The sequence below is a fragment of the Dipodomys spectabilis genome, unplaced genomic scaffold (assembly GCF_019054845.1).
Source record: "Dipodomys spectabilis isolate Male_0828 unplaced genomic scaffold, ASM1905484v1 ptg000416l, whole genome shotgun sequence".
Lineage (NCBI taxonomy): Eukaryota > Metazoa > Chordata > Mammalia > Rodentia > Heteromyidae > Dipodomys > Dipodomys spectabilis.
This window is the reverse complement of record NW_024871093.1, coordinates 700293-726903: the sequence shown is the minus strand read 5'-3', so window position 1 is coordinate 726903 and position 26611 is coordinate 700293. Positions and strand designations below refer to the sequence as shown.

Below are 26611 nucleotides of genomic sequence, written 5' to 3'. Positions count from 1 at the left end.
TCAAGGCAAGTGCTCTACTACTTGAGCCACACTGCCACTTCCAGTTTTCTGGTGGTTAATGGAAGGTAAGAGTCTCACAGGCTCATACCTTAAAACTTTTACTATTAAAATTATTTTACTTTTAAAATTATTTTTATCCTTATGGGGGTATGTTTTAATAGAATTTTATTGTCATTTTTAAGGTGTTATACAGAGGAATTACGTCATGTAATGAATATATTTCTGTTTTTGGTGTTTTTCTTTTTCTTTTTTTTCCAGTCCTGGTCCTTGAACTCTGGGCCTGGACACTGCCCCTGAGCTTCTTTTGCTCAAGGCTAGCACTCTACCACGTCAGCCACAGTGCTGTCATTTATTGGAGACAAGAGTCTCACGGACTTTCCTGCCCAGGCTGGCTTCAAATCCCAATCCTCAGGTCTCAGCCTCCTGAGTAGCTAGGGTTACAGGCGTGAGCCACCAGTGCCTGGCTATGAATACATTTCTTTTTGGACAAGGTCACCCCTTTCTTTGCTTTCCTTCAATTTAACGGGGATATTCTTATTAAGATAATCTGACATTGGAGCTATTGCTATCAATGTCTCAGGTATTTATTTTGTTGTGTAGCTTAAATTAACTATGTAACGTAAGTGGGCAGAGAACCAGGGTACTTCTCAAATACGACCCCATCCTAGGAGCTGGGACAGGGCATGTGAATGCTGCATAGACAGTGGAGAAGTGGGATGTAAACCAGGACCAAGTCAGAAGTAAGAACCCATGGGGAGCTGCACGGGCCACAAGCAGGAGGTCAGGACTCACAGTGCTCCTCACCCCATCCCAGCCTGGGGGTTCTCTGCTATGGACCACTGGGCCATGGGGAGCTCAGGCTGAATGCAAACAATTACTTCAAAATAATAAGTTCCTGGGAATGAAATATTTCCTCTATTGAGTAGGAGGATGAATTTTGTGATAGATGAGGATATAATGGCTCAGGTCAAGGCTTTCTTTCCTAATTGGAGGGGCTTGGTGGATCACTATTAGCACAGCAGTGATTCCTCCTTGTGTTGCACTGCAAATTGCTGATTAACTGCTTTTATGTATGCAGAGCTGACAAGTCGCCTCATTTAGAAACAAACAGTAGTGCTCTAAGGAACTAGTCAGAAGTTCAAACTGACATTTAGAAATTGTAAACCCACAGACTTCATGACAAGTAATGCTGTCAGTTTAAATTATGGCTTTTCTACCTAGAGATAGGATAAAAAGAGCTGGTAATACAGCCTGTGACCAGTGTATTAGTGAAATTCTGCTCTAGTGAGCCGAGAGATTGTGCCATTCGGATCTAACATGCAATTGCACTTCCTTTTCCTTGGATATTTTCTGGGTGATCAGCCAGTGTGAAGGGTTGACACCACGAAAGCTTGTAACAAATGCGTATTAGTTCAACCAAAAAGCACTGCTCTTACTTTTAGGGGAGAATGTTGTATGACTGAATTAGGAAATTGAAGTGAGTGAAGAGTTTAATTCTCAAAAGAAGGTACTTTGATAACACAAGGAAGATCAGCTGCAGTTTCACTGTGGGGAAACATTGAACTATAGAAATATGTGGCCTGGGGTAAAGAAGAGTTTTGCTGAAGAGAAGAGTCATTTGGGTAACTCCATCTTACCAGTTCTTCACTCTCTCTGGCATGCAAATAGGCTTTCCCCCAATTCAATTAAGGAACCAGCCCTCACATTGTTTCCCTGTGGAGTATGGCTCATCTGCTGGCTCTACAATCCTTTGTTCCCAGCTCCCAGCGATGGGAGGGCCAGGTTGGTGATTTAAGGTGTCTGTTGAATGAGAAATTGGGGAACAAAATAAGTTTTCAACTATTAATTCCTCTTCATTTATATGTTAATCTATGGGCCTTGAATTTTGGACTGTTAAACAAAATTGATTGAGTTAAAAAATATCTGACAAGAATTGACAGAAGCCATTTCCCTCTAACAACTAAACTAGTGGCCCAGGTACACAAATGGTCATTGTACATCCTGCCCTGCCTGCTGTTTCCTTGAGAAGGACATTGCAGTGAGAGCCCTGGCCCACCTGCTCTTTAGGGCCTTGGGGAGTGTGCTTCACTTCTGAGTTAGTGTCTCCACCTGTACAATGTGTTTGTAAGTTTATTGTGAGGCTAAAATGAGACAAAGTATTTTTGGACCCTGCTGTTTTATGCAGACATGATTGTGATTATATGTAGCCTGGCTAGAAGAGTAGTGCAGCTACAGGAGGTATCCTACTTAGAAGGGAATCTGTATTTTTTTTAGTTGTTGTTGTTTTTCTTGGTATTATTATTATGCTAGGGTGGGACCCAGGCCTATGGGAAAGGTAGATGCTCTAACACTAAGCTACATCACTAGCCCCAGTAGATGGATTTACTCTTGTGTGCTTTCCGTCTTGAAATTCTGAATGGCTTAGGTCTTTGTATTTGTAAGTGAAATTGGATGGGACAGAGGCATGTGCACCATGGTCCAGCCACTGGGCACTTCTTACTTTGTTAGGACAGGATCTCAGCTGACCTCCTGCTTCTGTGAAGCCTGGGACTGCTCTTCACCCTGGCAATGTTTGGGTACTATACAAGAGAAATAGGATTGAGCCTATACTCTACACCTGGGCATCTTGGGTACCAATGAGAGTCTACACAATAAGTAGCAAATAAAACGTGGAAAAACAACATAACTTGTTGAGGGAGATGTAAGTCACAGAACAAAAATGAAAAAAAAAATCCTTTTCTTCTAAGACAAGATACTTATTCTCAATTTGTATTTGTTCCCACAAGTTATGGAACTGCCTTAGAAAAATATCTAACCTCACTTGGTCTGGCCTTCAGAGCTTTTGGAGTTCCCAGGCACAAGTAATAATGACCTTGACAAAGGCACTTGTCCAGTTGAGTAGAGAAGTCAGTGCATGGAGTGAGTGAGTGAGAGAGAGGTCAGGAAGTGTGATAGCAATTTTAAAAAAAGCTCGTACGATTGATACATGTATCACATTTTTATAATATATGCCATAATTAAATTAATTTAAAAGTTTTTATGTGCCAAGTAAAAATAAGAATTAAAAAAAAAGCAAACAAAAAAGGCTGTCTTCGATGAATGGTAAGCAGAGTGGGAGTTAGAGGGAAAAATATTTTGTTTTTTATTTTTAATAAGCACTGAACATATTTAAATGTTAATAAGATAAGGGAGAAGTTAAATATAATCACTTCCAAAATATTTATTGAAAATGTACCAGAGAGGCTTTGCTAAAGTTCATGCTTGGGTTTTTGTTTTTCCCACCAGAAGGTGCCTTAGATTCTATTCTTTAACCCAAGAAGGAGTGGGCCGGGTGAGTTCCTCTTCTGTGTCTGGGCACCATCCTCTCTTGTGGCTTTAAGCTGCATTGGGCTGGTGCTGGAGCAGAAGGCTGCACAATCATTCTTCTCCATGGCACAGTGAAGCTGGTGACCTCCTGCCCCAGCCTTGTGTTGGGTGTGAGATCTGTAGGGCTTTTTCATCCTCAGCTGTGCAGCATGCTGGGACAGCTGTCATATTGGCTCTCTCCAGTCTTTGGGACAACTCTTGGCAGTGCCAAAGATTCTGTCACTCCCTGAGGAATTGAAATTAATTGGCTCCCATTTGAATGTAACATCTATCAGAATTTGAAAGCTGAGAATAGAATTATTTAAGATTACTGAATTGGGGGATTTTTGAATCTGTAAAATGGGAGTAATAATCCCTATCTCACAGATTGTTCAGAGTAGATGGAATTAGATAAAATGTACAACAGGCCTGGTACCATGTGTGACACGTGACTAGATACTTGATAGTTTATTACTTTGTCATTGCTTGATTGACTGATGGGAATGGAGCCCAGGGCCTTGTGTTTGCTAGTCAAATGCTCTACTGCTGAGCCATGTCTCCAGGCCTTCTATTGTATGTGAGTTAATACTGTTTATGTATGTATAACTATTCTGATGTAATAGAGATGGTCACAGAAATAATGTATAAAATCATTTTAAGGTTAACGATGCTAGGTGGACTTGACATTGAAAGAAAGTTTCTAGTGATAATTTCTTTTCCAAAAGGGGACATACTTTGTAAAGAAATTAACTTATTTTTTAATGTTTTTTTCTCCTTTGTGTTTATTTTTTAAAGGGCAAGTAGTTTTTAGTCTTTGTGGACCACTGTTTTATTTATTCATATGAAATCTTAAAGGATCCATATGAATTTTAGTACAGTACTTTTTACCGTATATGCTTTATATACCTTCATTTAAATTTAACAATGGTGAATTGGCCAGGTACCTAGGGCTCACTCACACTTCTAATCTTAGCAACTCAGGAAGCTTAGATCTGAAGGTCAAGATTCTTGTAGCCAGGCAGGGAAAAATGTCCGAAAGATTCTATCTCTCAATTAGCCAGCAAAATTCCACAACTGGAGTCATGGCTCAAGTGTAGAGCACCAGCTTTGAGTGGGAAAAGCTGAATTGAGCAAGAGGCTCCAAGTTCAAATCTCAAGACACACATACACACATAAACTGAAAAATTTGTGAGTACTCAAGAATATAAAATCTTCAAGCCTGCTTGTGGTTTTCAACATATAGTGAAATATAAAAGACATTAAATTTGAGCTATAATACTTAAAATATCATACTCCAGCATATATTGAGACTAGGCTGTAATGTAATTAATCTTTGTGATTTTTAGGAATGTCTTATTATTGTAAAGTTCTATCAACATAGAGACATAGTTATAGAACTATGAGTATTTGCTTTGGAATTAGACACACTTTTTTTTTTTTTTTTTGTCGGTCGTGGGGCTTGAACTCTGGGCCTGGGCGCTGTCCCTCAGCTCTTCAGCTCAAGGCAAGCGCTCTACCACTTGAGCTACAGCGCCACTTCCGGTTTTCTGGTGGTTTATTGGAGATAGGAGTCTCACGGTCTCTCCTGCCCGGGCTGGCTTTGAACCGCGATCCTCAGATCTCAGCCCCCTGAGTAGCTAGGATTACAGGCATGAGCCACCAGCGCCCGGCTAGACACACTTTTGTTTGCACCTTGGCTTTGCTATTCATTACTTGTGTGACTTTGGACTACTACCTTCTCTCAATAGTAAAAATTAGCAATAGAGTTATTTTGAAAATGAAATGTACCTTGGGAGGGTAATATGTTAGCAATGTAAATAGTACTCAGAATGCAAGGTAGCTAAGAGACATTTGCAGGTGAGTGTGGGATTCTCCTTTTGGGTGGCTGTTTGATGATGGAAGGGCAGGCAGTAGATGACTTGTGTCCTACCAGTTTTAGCTATAATTCTCCACTTAAGTCTTTCTTTGTATCCAGCTCTTTGGAACTCTTGTTTGATACATTTTGAACTTTTTAACTTCCTTGTGTCAATTTCTCTTTCCTATATTTATCTCCTTGTCTATCATGCATTTGGGAGTTTTCAGTGGCTTTAAGTTATCTCCCTAGCCTTCAGCTGACTCACTGTGCATTGCTTGGGCTATCTGGTTAGTTTTCCCTGAAGGTACTCTCTTTGATTTCAAATCTGCCTAGCTTGGCTTCTCTTCTCTTCTCTTCCTTCTTTCCTTCCTTCCTTCTCTCCCTCCCTCTCTTTCTCTTGCTTTATTACATATCTTCCTTTCTTTGTTTTCCTCAACATCTTAGATGTAGTTGTTTTAAAGTTGTTTGTTGGATTACATCTAACTCTTTTAAAAAATTTTTATTTTATTATAAAGATGTTGTAAAGAGGGGTTATAGTTAGTTACATGAGTAATGAGTACATTTCTTGTTGAGTATTGTTACCCGCCCCCCCTTTGTTTTTCTCCTACTATCCTATCCCTCCCCTACCTTCTCTACTTCTCCCCCCTCCCAAATTGTAAAGTTCACTTCCAATATAGTGTCTTGTGAGATCATTGTTGCAATGGGTCATCCTGTGTCCTTGTTTCAGAATTTTGTTATTCCCTTTCCCCTCCCCAAATTAGATAAATGTATATACAAGATGCAGGGTGCCAAAATCAAATACAGTGACAACATGGGATTTGTTAAATTACATCTCTTTTTTGTGTGTGTGGGGGGGATCCGGTCGTTGGGCCTGGGCGCTAGCCTTCAGCTGAAGAGCATCACTTCCGGCTTTTTTCTTTTTGCTTATATGGTGCTGAAGAATCGAACCCAGGGCCTCAGGCATGCAAGGCAAGCCCTCTACCACTGAGCCACCTTCCCAGGCCCTTACATCTAACTCTTGTGGTGCAGATTTCCCCTTTACATCACTGCCCTTGTGCTAGGTGGAGTTTCCCAGTCCTTATTCCATGGTCAGACCTGGGTGACTCCTAGTTTTATTTAGATAGCTTCAAGCAGTGAGCATGTAGCCTTCAGCTTTGGCACCTCTGGCCTAGGGAGCATCAACATTGCTTCTCCCACCCCATCAGTGGCTGCAGACATGCCTTCCTGGTAGCTCTTTTGACTTCTTCCCCAGCTCACCTTTCTGGCTTATTTATTTCCTGATTGTTTCTGGAACTCGGTGACTTCCCTTCCTTGGGTAAAAGCTCAGCCATGTAGCCTAAAATTACTCTCATATGTGCTTTCGTTTATTCTGAGACTGAGAGATGTATCTTTCCACATAACTCAATACCTTATTGACTAGAAGTCTGCACACATCTGGATGTGTGTGTGTGTGTGTGTGTGTGTGTGTAATAAGTCTTTAGAATCTTTGATTAAATAGCTCTTTGTTTTCATCCCTAGTGTAGCAGTTTGTACATACTCAAAACTCAGTTACTAGCTGTTAAATGAGAGAATAAATAAATGAGATCTAAGACATTGGCTCCCAGTGTTATAAACCATTGATGAAACTTTAAACTTTATTACTGCCTAATGTTTTAGTATTCTGTTTTATTTTCTTCTTAAGCAAATAGCATAGTTTATATTAAAATAAAGTACAGGAGAGGGTAGGTGATAAGGGAAGAATATCCAGTAGCCAAAACACTGTAGTGTTTAAAGTGGCACCAGGAATCAGTGATGCAAAGAGGGAGGGAATATCAATAAGCCAGTAGAAGATCTTTCTAGACAAAATCAGCGGAAAGCCCCTGGGAGCTTCTGAGAGTACCGAGCCATGTTATCGGCTACTCTTTTCACCGCCCTCCCTTCGTCCTTTGTGTTTTTCCCAGGTACTCTCCTTCTTATCGTGGTAAGCAGACTTTGATAAAGGATAACCCACTAAGTAGTATGTTTTTTCCTTGCCATCTAAAGCTCCTTTACTTCCTCCTAAACACTAAGATAATCTCACTTGACTAAGTGCTTTCTCCCATCTGAGGCAGAGCCGGTTTTGCTACTCTTCAGCTTGAGGAGGGTTAATATTGGCTCTGAATGAACATCTGCTGGCCTCATATTGACACAGGAATAAATTATTCAGCATGTAGTATTTGGGAATTTAAAAGCTCCGTGATGAATTCTACAAAACTATATTATGTCTCTGACATTCTAGGGTTTCATTATTTTGTCTTCAATTATTCACAAAGGCTTTTCACCTCTCAGAGTGTATATGGGATTCTTGAGATCAAGTGAGCGCACGGCTGCAATGATGGGAGTCTGTATTAAGACATGATCTTCTCTTTGTTTGGTACTATTTTTCATTTTTTTTGGGAGGGGTACTCAAAAGCCCCTTCTTGTCACATAAAGCTGAGCTCCGTTCTCTCTGACAGTGAGTTCTTTTGTTTATAGACACAAACAAAAGATGTTTTGTTTTGTTTTGTTTTTGGGGTCCGGTTATGGGGCCTGAACTCTGGGCCTGGGTGCTGTCCTACAGCTCTTCAGCTCAAGGCTAGTGCTCTACCACTTGAGCCACAGCGCCACAGCACCACTGCCGGCTTTTTTTTTTTCTCTGCTTATGTGGTGCTGAGGAATCGAACCCAGGGCCTCATGCATGCAAGGTAAGAGCTCTACCACTGAGCCACCTTCACAGCCCCCAAAAGATGTTTTTTACATGAGATGTGACCAGTCCTTTCCTGGCCACTCTGGAGAAATGCTTCTTTTGCATTGCAGAAGGCTTTTCAAACTTCATTTATTATGAAAACTAGCTGGGTTTCCAATCTGTGAATTGAATGGCATTGAAGACTTAATGTCAAGCCAAGTTTCCTAGCATCCTTCTGTGTCAATTTCCATGTTAACTCCTGCCCTCTGTTTCTGGGAGCTTGGTGTGTGGGGTGTTCACTAGCCCAGGAGTTCCTAAACTCATGTATGTACTCCATGGACCCCTGCAGCAGTCTGGTGGAGCCTAGAATTACAAAAGAAACTGATTACAGAAATACTGTCTCATCTGTGTCCTGTACCACTTCAAGTGTGAAATATCTTGTAGTTTAACCTGATCCAGACCTCAAAAATATTCCATCAAAGCTAAAATTTTCCACTCCTACAATTAACCCCAAGGGCAAATTTTTAGTTTCAGAAAAACAACATTGAGCCATGAAAATCCAAATTTTTGATGACTGACTAAATGCTGTTAGTTCTTTGAAAAGGCTAGAAGCTAAGAATAGAGATCCAGATTTCTTCCTATGGCTGCTCACATACACCATGCATTGTATTCTAAAATTGCTTGTGGGTCGGCTAGATGCACAGAATATATAAAAGGAAAATAAGCCAACCGAGCTGTGTAAAAAGTGCACCTTATCTGAAATGCAGTTACTATTTAAACTTGTTACTTACTACTGCTTTTATAGCTGTCTGCAGTTACTATTTTATGTTCAGTATGTGAGGAAAAGGACAAAGAAAGGTGAGAGGTTATAGACCTGTGTCCTCCAGTGCTCACCTCGTCTCTACTAATGCCAGGGACTGGGAAGAATGCATTTAATCCTACACTCTCCTAGGTGTGTGCTGGACAGGTATTGCTGATTTTGTACAAGATGTTGATATTCTGTCTCCTCATAACTAATGTGATGTGTGTTAATTTCTTTCAAGTGGACACTCTGAGGAGCTTGCAGTACTGCACAGGGATTATGTCATTCATTCACTTTTTAATTTGTCAATTTTAGTGTAAAGTCAATTTAAATGTGTTTTAGGTTACAGTAAGAAACAATTTGGGCTGGGAAGGTGGCTCAGTGGTAGAGCGCTTGCCTTGCATGCATGAGGCCCTGGGTTCGATTCCTCAGCACCACATAAGAAAAAAGAAAAAAGCCGGAAGTGGCGCTGTGGCTGAAGTGGTAGAGCGCTAGCCTTGAGCTGAAGAGCTGAGGGACAAGCGCCCAGGCCCAGAGTTCAGGCCCCACGACTGGACCAAAAAAAAAAAAAAAGAAACAATTTGCTTTCATATTTTGACCCAAATATATAATGACATATTTTAAAATAACTACTTATGTTTGCGTGTAATACGTAAAAAACATTTTAGCTTATCTGACCTCCATACACAGTGTGTGGGCCCAGGTATGGCAGGGATTACCTCCACTTCATAGCCAAGGAGACCTTCACAGAGGCAGAGACCTGCCTAAGGTGCCCTGTGCAAGAAGTAGAGTGGAGTGGAAACTTGGGCCTCAGGGTTCTTTTCAGTAACTGCAGGCGGAGAAGCCTTTCTCTATGTCTTCTCCACTCTGTTCTTCCACTCCAGGCAGATGGATGGGCGTCGTTCAGCTTGGTAACAGACATAGATTATGTCCCCATCTGCTTGGTAGAAAATCAGTGACTACACTGAGCAATGGCCACTTAAAATATTAAATCGCATCAAAACTTATGACATTTAAAGTGCTTTCACAATTTAGTTAAGATAACAATTTCATCTGTTTCCATGTAATTACAGAGGTTTTGAGTCATTTTAATTTAGCATGCTGGAAAAATTTGACCTCTAGGTGCATGGCCTTTCCATTTCATTTCACTTCAGTGTGTGTGTGTGTGTGTGTGTGTGTGTGTGTGTGTGTGTGTGTGTGTGAAACTTGGGAAGGTTTCAGTACTTTCTGTTCTGCTTTTCCAAGGACTCTAATTGTCTTAACTGCAGCCCCAAAGGCCCTCATCATGCCCGCTGGCCACAGTCAGAATCTCCATGTGGCACAGAGCAGTAGATGATTGATTTTGTTTTGTTGGGGCACTGTGTGTGTCACTCAAGGTGGTCTTGTGGGCATTTGGTTCACCAGTGATTATGCATAGTACCCACTTTAGCTTGAGTGAGGAAGGAAATGTCAGCAGGGGAGGACTAGGACAATTCTTTCAGGAGTGCACATCGGGGAATTTACACTAGAGAGAAACCCGGAGCTGTCACTTCTCCTTCAGCATGTCACTTTGATTTCCACTTGGCATGTTTAAAGAGCCTGACATTTCGTTTCTCTGTGTTCACTTGAGCAGGGAGTATGGGATCAGAAGCCATCGATTGGTTAGCAGTAGTCTATAACTCTTAAGTAGCACTTGGCCATGAATGAAAGCCCCGTGTGTTTGGAAGTCAGCTCCCAAATAATTGGGTGCCTGCGCATCCTGGTAGAGCTGTGTCTTGCTCTGGCTCAAATGTGGGGTGGTGGATCTGGTTCATCCAGGCTGTTGTAGTAGGAGACTGTGCCTGCTCCTGGGTCAGAGTTAGTCTTTAAGGGTTTTAGGAAAACTGTGTTTGTTGTCTTGGGCTCCGATTCTCAGCGCATGGGGCTTACCCTGGGAAATTCCATGGTCTTCACAGAGTACTCAGAATTAACCTTGGGAGACCTATGTAGAGCTCTACTGAGTCCAGGATAGCAGCTCTCCCCTCAGACCCTCAGCTGCAGCACAAGATGATGAGCAGCACAAGAAAGGACATGCGGGCCACCGTGCAATGGCTAGTGCCACCTATCCCCTTAGCTTAGGTTGACCACAAGCTTTGCAGTTTCTTCTACTGCCTTAGAGAATAATGGTTGTTTTCTTCTCTAAATTGTACCTCTAGAGATGTCTTACCCCAGTCCTCAAGCACTAGGTGAGCTATTGGACACCAAGTTTTGATTCTAGACTGACTTGAATAACAGAAGAGCTTAATAAAAAAGTGTCTGCCTTTTTCCTGCTTGTTGTAGCTTCAAGTGACAAGTCTGCTTTTGGCTTTGACTGGTTGATACTTACTTGGTTTGAGAAAAGATGTCCAAATCCCCCCATATGCAAAATGATGAGGGTGTTGCTCTTTCTACCTCCCTCCTCCAAGAGTCTCACCTGTCCTGCATTGGAGAGGAGTAAATTTGATAGACTCGGTCAATAGCTGCTTTATGTACCTATGTAATTGTGACTGAACTATACACAGACCATTGCTTCTGAGGAACCAAGGTGAAACTCCAGACGTGAGATGTGAAGTTGAATAGCATGTCCTGAAAATGCAGAAGGATAGCCGACGCAGAGAAGGAGCCAAAGCAGTACAAACTGAGGAGAAAGAAAAAGGCACCGGGTTTCAGGGCTTTAATTTACATGCTTGAATCTCTTGCTACCCTAGTCATCTCAAAAAATAGTTTTTGTGTTTGGTTTTACTTGCTTATGAACATTAAATGTTTATGTTTTCCCTTTTTCTCTTTAGGCTGTTTCTTTCTCCTGTGCTGTGCTGTATGCTTTTCCACAGCTCTCCCCACTTTCTGTGCCCTTGCCCAGAACAATGGATTGAGCACAGAACAATGAAAGGGGCTCAGAACAATGGCTTGGGCTGGCATCTTTGTTTCCTTCTTCCTCACCAAACTGTCCACAGAATCTCGTGTGTTATGGAGATGATGCTCTATTAAGTGAACAGTAAGGATGGCTGTTAGGCAGTTTTCATGGATATACACAAGAGCTTTTGGCCACCACCTGTCCCGACAGAGGATAGCTGTGGCTCATTATCAGCCAGTACGGGTCTCTTGTTCTCAAAATCTGGTGAGAGTCTAGAATTGTCACCCCTCCAGCTTTTGAAAGTTTCCAGTATGACTGGAAGCTATTGTCTTCTAGTGTATGTCTTCATCCTTAGTTGTTCAAGTTGCTATCCCCTGTCCATTCTGACACATTGGAAGGAGAGCAATGCAGAATGTTGACAGTACATCTTGATAAGTCTGGTGTGATACCTGGTACATAGGATGATGGATGAACCCTGTGGGGAAGGTTTGTGTTCAGAAGTTGCCACTGCTACTTTAATGGCCTTGAGCAGTTCTCTTACTTTTCTGAAGCTCACTTTCTGCTCAGTAAAAATGGGCTACCCGTGCTATTTCATAGGTGATATCATAAGTGGCAAAGCATCTAGGATAGCTCTCCATGTTCAAGAATACTTGTTTTCCTTTCTTCCATACAAACTATCCCACCACCTACTTCTGCCCTGAGGACTGAAGGCAGAAGGTGTTAATCAGATAAGTGTAAAGAATAACTTCTGGCCTGGAATGTTGACGTTTTGCTGTTCTCTTTTTCTTTCAGTACTGGGGGTTGAACTTGCTAGATTGGACCTAATTGGTTGTTGTATCCTTCACCACAGTTCTTGAACTTTGCCCAGGCTGCTCTTCCTATTTCTGCCTCACAGATAGCAGGGATTACGGATTATACCACCAGTCCCACCAATGCTGACTTCTTTCTGGAAGAAGATCTTAATATTGAATGAATTACTATTTTTCTTAAACATTTTTATATGATTTTGTTCGAAATGGAAAAGATAGACTATGTAACTGTTTAAGATCCCCTTAAGTCCTGTACTTTTATGATTCTTGGTTGTTTTTGTAAAACCAATATAATATGCCTTTCTGGGTTTTAAGTTCTGATGTCTATGCAGTAAAAGACTTAGAAAAAGAGACTGTATTTCATAAGAAGTATTTCTTGTTTTTGTAACCGGAGCATTAATGTTTTTGTGATGATGTTTTCTCTTAAAAATAAAAACAACTAGAAATGAGTTTCTTTGCCAAACCCTCCAAGTTGCTTTGCCTTGGGCTCCTTGAGCAAGCACAACAGACCCATAAAAGGTCATGGCAGGCACCTCAGTGAGGCAGTGCCTCTGCCCTGTCAAGTGGGCTCAGGGCAGGGAGGGCAGAGGACTTGGGAAGCCATGGTCTGGGCCTGAGGGTTTGGTATGGTCCCTTGTTTTGTGTTGGGATCTTTAGGGAGTGATTGTTAGAGTTTGGCAGCAGATTTTTCCCCCCTCTTTCCTGTGAGTTTTTATTTCAGGGATCTAGCTTTAGAAGTACTGTGAACTAGAATTTTATTGGCTGTAGCATGACATATTCCTTTGTGGTTCCAAATATTTGTGGCTGTTGTGGGTTTTTCTTTTTTAATTTCAGTTCCTGTGATATTAAGACCAGCTGGTTAAAGTTACTTATTTTGATACAGAAAGGTATTATGACCAACCTGTGCCAAATAAAACTTTAGTTGAGGAGGTGGCATGCTCCAGTGGAAATGCAGGGGGTTGAAGTAAGATCAGAGTTTACACCCCACCTCAGTGCTTCAGGAAGTCAGTTGCTCCAAGAAATCAGTACTTCAGGAGTTTGTGCAAACAGCCATGGGGCAGGCCACTCCCCCTGGTGAGGCTCCTGGAAAAAGTGGGTTAGTTTTTGTGTTGTTGTTTTTTAAAAATATATTTTGGGATAGTTGGTATTTATTTCTTCAACATATCTGAGATGTGAAGGCTTCTCTAGGTTGGGTTCCCTATTGTTTCTTCTCTTTCCTCTCCCATTCCTAGTTCATAAACACTTCAACCTCTGACCTCCCAAGCGGGTAGAGAAAAACCCTGCCTTCCTCCTCACTGCCCACCCTTCAGGAAACTAATGTAGCTTGATGTTGGACTCTACCTTGATACAGGGTACAGAATCAAAACTACTCTAAAAGAACATTAGGATTGGGGAGGGGGGTAATGAAATCCCCATATGGTCCTTAGTTGTAACAATTCTTACCTTTTTTTTTTGTTCCAGTTCTGGGGCTTGAACTCAGGCTTGAGCGCTGTCTCAACACTTCTTTAGCTCAAGGCTAATGCTCTACAACTTGAGCCACAGCCCCACTTCCAGCCCTTTGCGGATAGTTTATCAGAGATAAGAGTCTCACAGACTTTTCTGCCTGAGCTGGTTTTGAACCATGATCCTCAGATCTCTACTTCCTGAGTAGCTAGGATTATAGGCTTGAGCCACTGGAGCTTGGCTTGATTCTTACCTTTAATAAGACCAGTCAGAAAAGTAAGAATATGATTGTCTTTATCTTCCCTTTAAATTTTCCAGGTCTTCCAGCAGGTTAGGGAGACATTTCTATAATTTTCATAGTGCTTTTTAGATCCTTGGGTTTGGCTAGTGAGGATAGGTGTTATGATTCAGTACTAATCGGAAAGCATTTGTCATGTCTCAATTCTTAAATATATTCAAAAAATTAATCTGAGATTCTCTGATCAGGAGAGGAAGCTAAGTAAATTTTATTTGTGAGATTGACTTAAGGAGAGCTTGGTAGGTTTGCTGTTTTTTCTTGGTGATAAAGAGTCTATCTTCAGACACAGCTTGAAGACACTTATTCTGAGCTGTGTTGTGAGATACCTCACTGGATTGCCAGCCCAGTAAGCCCAGGGTCAGTATCTGTGTGGCTAGCACAATCTGTCTTGGGCATAGACCAGATTCCAAATGGCTAGCAGAGGAAGCTATTTTAGAATCGCAAATGTTATTTGTGTCTGTTAAAATTTTATACTATTACTGAAGTGTAACAGTGATGTGTATAACAAGGCTATCTTCATATTAAACAATAGGGTATATTTAATACCCTATTTAATAATAATATTTTTTCTTTGTTCTTTCTCTAGGCTCCCCAAGGAAATTAAAGATATCAGGTTAAATCCAGGTTTTTACTGCTTGTGCAATTTTCAAAAAGGTAGAGAGAGGCCAGTTTCATCCCCAGTTTGAAGGCTGTGGGGCACCAGTGCTGGGTGAGAACACAGGATGCAGTAAAGATGTCATTGCATACAGGGTGGGCCCAAGGAGATGTTTGTAGGTGTTTGTGTGTGTTCATCTCAGTGTCATATCCTCAAATTTCACCAGAAGGACTTCCCTGGGCTCCATGAAAGCAGTTTTTAGAAATGCTTGCATCAGACATAGAACAGCACCACCCCTGTGTGCCAGAAGCTCTAAGGGATAGTCTGATCATTTTTCTCTTCAATTGCCATTGTATTGTATCTCCTTCTATAATTAAACACCTTTGCGGATTCTATATTTTGGAGACAGTTGTTACTTTTAGGTAAAACTATGAACAGGATATATTATGCATAAGGTGGTGTGCTTTTTCACTATGTGTGCAGGTTTGTACCTGCCCTCTGCTATCACTGCATGTCACCATAGTGAAAACATTTTTGTTCTTTTTTCTTTTTCTATTACCAGTATTAGAGCCTGAACTCAGGGCCTCATGCTCTTAACCAGCTTTTTCCATTCATAGCTAGTGATCTACCACTTGAGCAACACCTTTACTTCTGGCCTTTTGCTGTTTATTTAGAGATAGGAATCTTATGAGTTTGTCTGTCCTAACTGCCTTCAAAGCTCAGTCCTCAGATCTTCTGAGCCTCTTGACTAGCTAGGATTATAGGTGCAAGCCATGGGTGCTTAGCTCTTACTCATTTTTTGAAAAATACTTCGTGCTCTAAGCTAGTGTAATTTTACCTTATCTGGTTATTCTCCATTGTATAGTTATAATGTGATCAGTTTTAAAAATTAAATATGCTGTGTGGATACATTTATTTGGTATAATTATGCTGTGAGTTCAATTCTAAAATATAAACTTGGTTGAGTCTGTCTGAAAGGTGAGCATCTAACACATGACTTTCATATGCACATATGTAAGGACGTATATTTGTGCATAACAATACATATATGAAATCATAACTAATTTGCAAATCTACTTTTTAAACTTTTATTTACAAGGATTATGTAACTAAATTACCACTTAACTATTTTAAGCAAAAAAGTTAAAGCAATTCTAAATCTTTTAAAATCGGTGTAAACAAGACAAAGTATGAGCAAGACATAAAGAAAAATGGGAGTGGTGATTCTGGGTAATGGAACAAAGGATGAATTTATTGTGATTTTTGTGGTTTTATATTTTTTACTCAATTTCCCAGAATGAACATATATTCTCTAAATATGCTAATATATATATACATATACATATGTCTTTAACATTAAATAGATGTACTTTAAACCTCTGTGAAACATTTAAACTTATTGATTGTAACTGCAATTGAGAAATCTATTAGCATAAATATATGAGTCCAGATCTCAAACTCAACTGTAAAGGAGTTATTAAGATTGCCTTTTTCTTCCACCATTACAAGAATATGTTAGTCATATACTAGAGAGTATGGTTTTCTAACCAAGACCACATGCAGCAATTAGGAAATTAAACACACAGAATAATATTAGCTCTTGTAAACCAAAGATAGAGATAACTCTTATTACAGAGTTTCAGACTATATTTATAGCATGAAGATCAACATTTACTAACATTGACGTTTCTTTCTGATACAGCCGAACTAGTTCAAAATTGTAAAACCTGCAAGAAAATGATGAAGTCTGACTGATTTCAAAAGAAATACTGAATTTACCCCTGTTATTATGACCTTGTAGTTAATTGAGCAGTTTTCCCCTTTCTCTATTGCTTTGATATATGGCTCTCTGAATGCCCACAACTCCTGTTTGCATTTATCTTCAGTTCATCATCATTAGCTGGCTGGATGTGGAACAAAGGCAAGATCCTTTTGACCTCAGAAATAGATTCATCTTAGGAGCCACAGGATATTAGTCATCTTTGGGGTGGTTCTACATTTCTCAAAGAGGCTGCTGGGTATACTGGAGTCTTTAAAATAAAATATTCTCTCTTCTGCATCACCTAATTTAATCAGTATTTCAGGGTATGTGGAACACTGGAAAAAGTCATGTGAGCAATAAAATGTGGTATTTTTCAGAGCATTCATTAAATCTACAAAATGTTATTTTCTCTACTTCGGTCATCTAATAAAGGACTTACACTATAGACCCTGTTTATTAGAAGCTCCTGTAGGCATAAATCAATTTTGACATTTTCTTTGGTCTAATGATAATGTGAGTTGTTAATAATTACTGTAGTAACTTCCAATTAATGAGAATTGTGACTCAGATTAGGTTCCTTCTAATTAGTACTTTGTCATTTTACATCATCAGAAAATGGTGCGTGCTGGTCTGGAATTAAGGAAAGAGTTCCACTTGGCAATAGGTGGTTCATTAACACATGGAAAGAAGTAGATTGGCTCACACCCTTCTTGCCAATTGCATGTGTTTTGTTAAAAGGAAAAGCTTGCCCTGTGGTGGCAGATTTTTTTATCCATGGCTTTTCTTTTCTCCTTTGTTTTTTCTTTTTCCTGGTACTGTGGTTGACACGTGCTGGGCAGGTGCTGTACCACCTCAGCCATGCTCCCTGTCTCCTTAGGCAAGACTTTGTTAGTTAGATTTTTCCTTTTAAGAAAAAAGATATTTGAAATAAAGGTAAGTCAACGTTAAAAAGAAACCAAGTATAGTAATCACAGGTTCTACACGGTAGCAAATTCAACACAAATGATGGTGAATTTGAGGAGATAAGGGTAAAATTTGGAGTGCTGTGGAAATTAGTCACTGTGAATATTTAAAGACAAAGATTACATTTCCGAGAATAGTATCAGAAGGTTATAGTTGTAGAGAACCTTGGGAGACCCCTTGACTCAGCCCCTCACTTTAGAAGTGATGGGACTGAAGTGCCGAGAAAAAGTCACCAAAGTTCTTTAACTGGCCAGGACCAGATCTGGTTAGTATTAAGGCCAGGATGTGCCTGTTTCTTCCCTCCCTGTCCCGTGCAATCCAGAGGATTGGACAGAGCCAGTGTAGGCTAGAAAAATCAAGTATTTACCTTAGGTATGTCAAAAGTTTGGTATGAATGATACCAGAGAACTTGGATTTAACTTCTCCGAACATAATTAACAAAGGATGTGCTGTGCAACTATTCAAGCTTTTTGAAAGTTGACATACAAAATGCTTTTTAAGATCATCTGGAAAGGGAGCCCCAATGTGTAAATCAAGAGGCATTCTTGGGGATGGGTATAGCTCCTACAGAAGGAATTATTTTTCATAGAAAACTCCCCCCACTCCCACCCTGCATCCCAGGGCAAAGGGGCGTTCTTACCTCATCTCTCAAAATGCTTCCTGTGCTGTTGCAACGTCAGTCAGCAGCTGAAAGGATCATGTTTGAGTGGATGTTGATGTCTCCACGCTATTTTGATTTTAAGTGTACAGATACTGGGTACTGAGTTACATCTATTTATGTTGACATCAAGAGGTCTGCACTGAAGGGAGGATGAGGGCGAGGAGGCATCCGGAAGAGATCAAGTCTCTGAGCCTCCCTTTCCTTTCTTACAAGGTACATTTACAGTTCTTCCTCTGTTCAGTTTTTTTTTTTTTAATTCAAATTGTTTGAAATGAGCACAAGAAAATCTAAATGATCTTCAAGTAGACTAAATTGGCTCTTGTAATTTAAAATCATTTTATCTTTGTTTGTACTGGCTTTGCTTATTGCACTTAAATATTTCTCACAAAAGAATCTCTTCTGATCTGTGGTCTCCCTGGCAAATGAAATGAGTGTAAGCCCTTGAGTGTGTGTGTGTGTGTGTGTGTGTGTGTATGTGTGTGTGTGTGTGTGTGTGTGTGTGTTACATTTAAGTTGCTGTACTCTGCTTCAGGAAGCGCTCATGAAAACCATCATAGTTCATAAGGGTGGACTCTTGTAGTGAAATTAGAGGGCATTACAACTATTGGTCTTATTTTCAACTGAATTAGTTAACTGCCTTTTAAGGTTCGGAGTTTATTGACCAATAGGCATTTATTACTCCAGCTATAATGACACAATAATTTCCATTAGATTTCAGAGCTTATGGAAACAAAAAGATCTTGAAAAGAAAGTGGCTCATGGTTACATTTACTTATTAGGATTAATTAGGCATTTAGATGTGGATATAAAGTATGTTTTAAAAATGACTATTTCTGTTTCATTGCTCTGAGCCAATTGTACTGAAGGGAATGAAGATTTTGTTGTTGTTTTCTTAAAAGTCCTGTTCCTCCAAGTGTACCCACTGAAATTGCTGAGCCAGGCCTTCAGAGGCCGCTTATCAATGCCACAGGGTGTGTATGGAAAACATTTGCCATTCATAGTATTCAACACCGTTTTGGAAATAATCAACATGGTTGGTATAGAATAGTAAATATACTTGTATGAGATCTTCAGAAGGCTATTTGACTTCTTCTCAAGGACTTTTAATGTGAGAGATTAAAAACTTGTATTTCTCTTACTTCTATATTTTATTTAATTATGGTCATGATTTTATAACTAACAGGGATTTTTTACATGAGATACCAATTAATACAAGGGCTTTGTGCATCCGTTTTGAACTGGTAGTGGTTAAAAATGTGTCTTAGGAGCTAAGTTAAAAGAACTTACTAAAAAATTAATATTTCCTGAAAGAATGTAGAGAAGATGACAGATTATGAAGTGGAACCTAGTTTTTAAGCATTTGGGATTCTGTTACATTAAAAATGGATGTGAGATGTGAATATTCATCTCTAAGACCATTTGAAATGATAAGCTGCAGAATCAGAGCTACTTTTTGCAGAAGACTCATTTGCAAGTGTCAGCCAACATTCCTTTCAAACAACTGGAAATGAGTTTCTTAATTTGTTTCAGAAGTATAGTTTCAGAAAGTTGATGCAACTGAGTTTCATTTGCATTTCCTTTGGACAGGATAAATCTACTTCATTGATATTAGTTTGGATAATTTCTCCCCAAGGGGCAGTGCATCTTTTTAAAGCTTAAAGCCTTATGGGTAAAACATTCTATGTTAAATTCATATCTGTCCTGGCTGGGGAGTATGCTTGGCTACATAAAAGATGTAAGAGTGGATTTATTCTCTTTGCATTTCAGCATCATTGTAGGAAAGGGAGAGGAAAGAACTCAGAAATTTAAAAACACTAAGTTTAGGTGATAAACTTGGAAATGGTTAAGATTGCATATTTAGAAAAAGCACAATGAGAACTGTACAAGTGGGATGGAGTTCCTCAATTAATAAAGTACCTCTTAATGGATAAATGATATATCTGTTAGGTCAGCAATCATTATGTAACTGTCCAGTATTGCTCTAGAGATGTAATATGAAAAAACATTGTCTTTGCACTCTGGGACCTTTGGATTGTGAAAGTAATTTTTAACCTCCCATTTGGAATGTGGAAAAAGTTTCCTTTATAGATGATGTTTTAAAAGGAAGCTGCAGTTTGTTGGAATGGAGTCATGGCTTCAGGGAAAGATGGCTCTGGGTTTGAGTCTCTTTTCTGCCAGTTACAATCTATTACCATGGGCAAGTTACTTAACCTTTATTTGCTCTAGTGTCCTTACCTTTAAAGGAAGACATAGTAATCAATCCTTGTAGGGCTATTAGAACTGAGTAAGATTATTGTGAATAAGATTACCTTCTCCTTCTTGTAACATTGCTAGTTCTATAATCTAGTGACATTTGGCATGAATGAGGCCATTGTGAACTGGCAAAAGAATATATAACCAGTCTTTACGGCACCATCTTCTAGTGGAAGAATGCTTAAAATGATCCAAACAACTGACTTGAAAATGAACCTTTAGAACAATGCTTTTGTAAATCAGGAAGACCTATGTTAAATTTTTATCCGCACTTATTCTAATGTAGTCTTGAAGCAACTCATTATCTAATGTGCTAGGATTATTTAATGTGTAGCTTTTTTGAATCTCTCCAAGTTGATATGCTTTTTGGCTAAGATTATTTCTTGTTACATATCCCAAAGCACAAATTAGATAGTCAACTGAGAACACATTGCTGATGAGGATGAAATACAGAAGTGCCGAAGATGTCTTTCCTCAAAAATATCAGCTCATTTGAATTTTGCCACCTGCAATGTTAGAAAATAACATGGTTCAGAGTGTGTGTGTTTTATGGAAAGGGATCTTAAATGACAGAAGGAATCACATTAGTAATTTGTGATCTTTCAAAAAGTGCAGAAATGTGTTGCTGCACAAGACAGCTATCAATCGGGGCACTGGAATCCTGTGGCGCCAAGGACCCACCCAGGTCAAAGACCTGCGTGAATCTGTTTTGCTAGCAGAGGCACCAAGTGCCTGCGAGCATTACTTTTTATGCAGACCACCAAGATCTGGATCATCTAAACAGTTACCCATTTGTGTTTGGTAGTTGTTCTTTTTCTGTGTGTCTTTTTCTGCCAGTCCTAAGACTTGAACTCAGAGCCTGGGCTTGTCTGTTAGCCTTTTTCCTTAAGGCTAGTACTCTACCATTTAAGCCATAGCTCCACTTCCAGCTTTTTGGTGGTTAGTTGGAAATAAGAGTCTCACAGAATTTCCTGTCTGGGCTGGCTCCAAATTGTGATCCTCCGATCTAAGCCTCCTAAGTAACTAGGATTACAGGTGTGAGCCACTGGCACTCAACAAGTTGTGCTTATCTCAAAACAATTTTTGAAAATACAAATAGTCATTTTTAACTACTTTGGTATTATACCTGAATAATATTTCTGAACATTTCTCAATCAAAACAATTTATTGTTTCTAGTTATATAGAAACTGCTTAAGTTGTTCTGATAGCTTTTTTTTTTCCAACGCCAATTCATTTGCCCCATCCCCCCCTTTTTTTTAAAGAATGGCTGTCATAATTCTATAGAAATGCATTGCCAATAGGACTATTATGCTATTGAATGAAAGCTTCCTGTGCCTGTTGGCAGGCACTAAGTAGGCTCTAAGCAAAGTAAAATTCATTGAGTCTTAGCAGAGCTATTAAGAAAATCAGTGCAAATTGTCAGGAGAAGAGAGATTTGTTCCTCACATTGTCACTTGACTCTTGGGTAGAAAGAGACGGTTTCAATTTGTCATCCCCCTGAGACCTCAAGATGTTATCTGCAGTGCTGAAATAAACCATTCCTTTCTATAAGCAGAGAAAATGAGAAAATGGTTTATGCCCAGATTGGTCCATTTAGTTAGGCGGACAGTCACATAAATAACTACCTAAGAAAACAAAAACAAAGAAAGAAGATGAGAAACCTGAGTCCCCAGCAGAGAACATTTCATGATGAAAGGAGCCCTTAAGTAGGATGTGCAAAAAAGAACTGCTTGTTGGAACAGCTGGAAAGTGTAAAGAGGAAGGTATGCTGAACTCTACCCTTTCTTTACCTTCTCTTATAGAAATCAAAGCCCTTTTCTATTCATGTCTCAGGGAAAGCCATATTAGTTAGTGATTGAGAGGAAGCCTTAGCATCCAGGGGTTACAGAGACATGAGGAGGAGGAGGGTAACGTGATTACTGCATGTATCAGCAAGACCACGTGACAAGTTAGAAGTGTGTGAGATCCTTAGTGCACCCTGCAGAGAAACAGCATAAACCTACTGCACTTGCTGACATCCACCTCTGCTTATGAGGTTTCTGTACTTTGCTCATTTTTTCTTTAAGCTTTATTCATAAATGTATTTAGTACATGCAGTTTGCAAGAGTCACTGAGGTGGGTGGTAAGATATCAGGAAGAATGTGATGTAGAGGAAAAGAGCATGGGTTTTAGAAGCAGGCCACCTTGAACTAGAACTCTGGCTGTGCAACCTGGGCAAGCTCCTTTAACTTTCTGAGCCTGGATTTCTCTTTTTAAGAGTAGGGATAAGCCAGGCGCCGGTGGCTCACGCCTGTAATCCTAGCTACTCAGGAGGCTGAGATCTGAGGATCAAGGTGCAAAGCCAGGTAGGAAACTCTGTGAAACACTTATCTCCAATAAACCACCAGAAAACTGGAAGTGGCGCTGTAGCTCAAGTGGTAGAGCACTAGCCTTGAGCTGAAGAGCTGAGGGACAGCGTTCAGGCCCAGACTTCAAGCCCCAGGACTGACCAAAAAAAAAAAAAAAGAGTAGGGATAAACAATAGCAAGAAAGAAAAAAGATATTTGTGTTCATATCTTGGGGTTCATAACCCCTGTTTTCACTGTATTTCATGTTGGTGCCCTGCATCTTGTATATATACTTCTCTAATTCGGGAAGGAGAAGGGAAAAAAATGCTTAAATAAGGATACAGGTTGACCTATTGTAACAATGAGATGTACAAAATACTATGTTGAAAATGAACTTTACAACTTCAGCGTGGGTGGGAAGGGGGTATTTGTAGGGGAGGGAGGGGGGGATGGTAGGGGGAAAACAAAGGAGGAGGCAACAACGCTCAATGGGAAATGTACTCATTACCTTGCTCATGTAACTGCAACCCCTCTGTATAGCATTTTTATAATAAAAAATGTACAAAAAAGAAAAAGAGTAGCTAGCTTCTGGAGCATCTATGGGAATGAGCTAACGCCTCCTCCAGTGTTCTTTCCCAGAGCAGTGGCTGTCTTGCTGTCTTTGACATCCCTGAGTGCACCAGCCTTTCCTGGCCTCCAGCTTTTGTACTTTTTTAAAAAATAGATTTTTATTGTAAAGGTGATATATGGAGAGGTTTCAGTTATGTAAGTCAGGTACTGAGTACATTTCTTTTTGAACAGTGTTACCTCTTCCTTTGTTTTCTCCCAGTTTTTTTCCCCTCCCAACCTTCCTCCCCCGCTCTTCCAAGTTGTGTCATTCATTTTCAACATAGTGCCTAGTGAATATCCCTGCAGCTTTTGCACTCTTTTCTCTAGGGCTTTCTCCTTGCCTGGCTTGGTCCCAACATACTTACCTTAGCTCTAATGGTGCCTTTTCTCAACATGGTCTTAAATATCCATTTCTGTTTTCGATTATTCTTTGTTACAAATATATTTTGTTTCATTATTGAACTTTCACAGCTTATTTTTCCTTGTGTCTGTTTCTTTACTTACCACTTGTCTCTTGACAGCATGGAGGCATTATATGCAGGGAACATGTCTGTTTCTTTCCCTGAGAATTTTCACTGGCAAGATGCTTAGCACAGAACTGGCATGCAAGTATTTATGTAAATGACTGAGTAGAGCACTTGAAGACTTGGTAAATCAGCAGACTCTTTTGGTGGGCAATACTGAGGTATGAACTTAGGGCCCTGTGCTTATGAGGTGGGGCTGTACCACTGAGCTATGTGTCCAGTCCTTTTTTGAATTATTTGAGATAGGATCTTCCTTTTTGCCCAGGCTGTACCTGGGCCACAATCCTCCTATTTTACACCATGGCAGGTGTGTACCCAGCTTCTTCCATTGAGATAGAGTCTCACAAATGTTTTTTGCCTGGGCTGGCCTGAAACTGTGATCCTCTTGATCTCAGTATGATAGGCATACCCTACTTCACCTAGCTTTCGATTCAGAAAGAGGTTCCACGAACTTTTCTTTCTCAGCTTGAACTGCGAGCCTCCTGAGCTCGCCCTCCCAAGGTTTATTGGCATGAGACACTGTGCCCAGCCTAGCAAGCCCTTTTAGTAACTCCTAGCTAGTATGGTTATTATTACTATTTTACCTGTGTTCATGAATGTATCCTGCCTCAGAGCCATGGAAGACCTAATATCACAAAAGAGGGCAGTGAACACTTGCCACTTGCCACTTCCCTGTGAGTCAGAAGCAAGAGGAAAGGGTTTACTCTCCCTCCAATGAAAATATGCAGTTGGTTCTCATTATTCCAGGTAGCACTGTCCTATAAAGACTTGTACATACTGAGTTACTCCTAGTGGAAATGTAGGATTGGGTCCTGTGAGCCTCTGGTCATGTTTTTATGTCCTGATGCATGTGAAACCTCAATTTCACATGCTTTTCTTAAAAAATGTTTCTGATTTAATATGTACTGCTAACTCACTAACATTGAACTCATGACCAATAGTACCACTGCTTATCCCTGAACAACCTACCTACAGGGTGTTGGTAGGGTACAGCACAGCCTTCTTGCACTTAGGGCTGTGCTTGGGGATCATTTTAAACAGTGAAACTGTTCACCAAGAGGATTCTTGTTTACAATATGAGAGTGGACAGAAGAAGGCAGGATGTCAACTTGTTTGATCTCAGCTGGGAACTTGTAGGTCCTGAGACTTAAATTTTTCATAGTTGATTTTAGGAATTAGGCAGATTAACAAATATAGAATCTGTGAATATTGATTATACATATCCATTGCTAATACTTATAATCTTTTAACTTAATTTTAAAGCTTTACTTTGAATAATACAAGTTTATATAAATATAAGGAAAGAATTTATATGAATATAATATTCTTATAAATCACTGATTTCTTTTAGTCTATTATATCACACTTAATTTTTATTTATTTTCATTTCACAGGCAGCCGATGGTGTGTGTATATGTGCATACAAACATTTTTCATTGAGATGCCCAAAGCACTATTTTGCTTTAAAAACCTCTTTAATTGCCGGGCACTGGTGGTCCATACCTGTGATCCTAGTACTCAGGAGGCTGAGATTTGAGGATCATAGTTTGAAGCCAGCCTGGGTAGGAAAGCCCATGAGACTCTTATCTCTAATTAAGCACCAAAAAAATCATAAGTGGACCTGTGGCTTAAGTGGTAGAGCACCAGCCTTGAGCAAAAAAGTTCAGGGACATTGCCTAGGTCCTAAGTTCAGGTCCTAGGACCAGCATACAAAAACAAAAACCATCTTTAATTAAAACAAAATTATCTACAAATCTCAGAAATCTCAATTATCCATTATAGGTTTACATTTTGGGGTTTTGGGTTGACCTAGTTTGGAGAAATTGACACATAGACTAAACGCTAGTAACAAGAATCAGTCTTGACAAAAAGTTGATGCAAACTGGCAGAGATCAAGAGATCAGTTCATAAAGCTTTTAGCAGTGCCCTTGACCTTGACCTTGCTGTCATAGAAGTGTCAGTGTATTCTTCTGATGGTGTGTGTGTGTGTGTGTGTGAGTAAAGCATCTGTCTTTTGTTCTCAGCCTTTGGCTGTAATGAGCATTCTTGTACAGCTCTTTCATTTAGTGAAAGAAACATGTGCCTGTGCTGTGATAATGCACCTACTGCACTATTCCCCATTTTAACCATGTTTGCTTATGCAACTCAGCGCCATTCATTATACCACAAACTTCTGACACTGTCACTGCTATCTGTTTTCCAGTCCAGTTTTTGTACTGGCACCAGGGCTAGCACTCAGGACCTTGCATTTTTACTTGTTCATACTTTAACTATGCTTCCATTTTTTTTCCTTATTATTTTGGAGATACAGTTTCACAGACTTTTTCTGCCTGGGCTAGCCTGGAACCATGATCCTCTAGATCTCAGACTCCTGAGTAGCTAGGATTATACAGGTGTAAGCCAGCATATTTCTCAGCCTCTTCCAATCAAATTGGTGTGTGTGTGTGTGTGTGTGTGTGTGTGTGTGTGTGTGTGTGTGTGTGTGTGTGTAGTTCTTTGAGTTTGAAAACATGAATATATTTAGTTGTATTTATCTTCTTGCATATGCCTTCCACATACCTGGGACCATGGGTGTGTTCTCCTGCCCCCAGCTTGATGGTTAAGCCCCAGGGTCTTATTAATTTTGCCATAGGCTGGCCGGGAACAATGATCCTCCTGATCTCCCCCTTTCATGCAGCTGAAATTACAGATGTGTGTTACCATGCCTGGCTAGTTGTAAAATCTCTTTATTAACTTAAAGCACCATACTCATTGAGTAATTACTGACTGTTCTGTCCTTCTACAGACTGATTCTGGAAATCTCATGTAAGTAGAATAATACAATTTATAA

The 26611-nt window shown here is 39.9% G+C and overlaps 1 protein-coding gene across 1 annotated transcript in view; it reads left to right on the top strand.

The window, feature by feature from the left end:
- Ttc28 (tetratricopeptide repeat domain 28) overlaps positions 1-26611 on the top strand; it is a 348362-nt gene that overhangs the window by 82318 nt on the left and 239433 nt on the right. The gene's annotated exons all lie outside the window — the stretch shown is intronic.